Source organism: Eimeria mitis, genomic scaffold (assembly GCF_000499745.2).
Source record: "Eimeria mitis Houghton genomic scaffold, Emh_scaff715, whole genome shotgun sequence".
Taxonomy (NCBI): Eukaryota; Apicomplexa; class Conoidasida; order Eucoccidiorida; family Eimeriidae; genus Eimeria; species Eimeria mitis.
The window spans coordinates 3,245-3,843 of NW_013575209.1; the positions used below are offsets into that span (position 1 = coordinate 3,245).

General features: G+C 26.7%; 1 protein-coding gene across 1 annotated transcript in view; it reads right to left on the reverse strand.

The window, feature by feature from the left end:
- Window positions 1–599, reverse strand: part of EMH_0020440 (machado-joseph disease protein, putative) — a gene marked incomplete at both ends in the record, with an annotated part of 3,542 nt that overhangs the window by 2,723 nt on the left and 220 nt on the right. The gene's annotated exons all lie outside the window — the stretch shown is intronic.

Sequence of the window (599 nt, forward strand, 5' to 3'; positions counted from 1 at the left end):
CCCCTCCTTCAGGCCATACGTGGGGGGTGTCCCGCTGTAGCGGGCCCTTCGCCAGGAAGCTCCTCTCTCCGCCCTAATAAAAAAAATAAAAAATAAAAATAAATAAATAAATAAATATATAAATATATAAATAAATAAATAAATAAATAAATATATAAACAAATAAATAAATTAATTAATTAATTAATTAAGAAAGAAAAAAAAAGAAAGGAAGCAGAACCGGGATAAACGAAAATAAAATAAAATAAAAATAAAATAAAGTAAAAATAAAATAAAATAATATATATATAAATAAAATAAAAATAAAATAAAATATAAATAAAATAAAGATATAAATAAAAAATAAAAATATAAATAAATAAATGGAGAGACACTAAAAGAACAGAAAAACAAAAACAAAACAAAACAAAAAAAGAAACATAAAAACAAACAAAAAAAGAAACAAACAAAAACAAACCAAAATATAAAAATAAAGAAACAGCAGGAGGAGTAGAGAAAACAGAAAAAGAGAGACACAGACAGAGACAAAGCAGCTGCTGCTGCTGCTGTTGCAGCAGCAGCAGCAACAGCAGCAGCAGCAGCAGCAGCAGGCAGACACA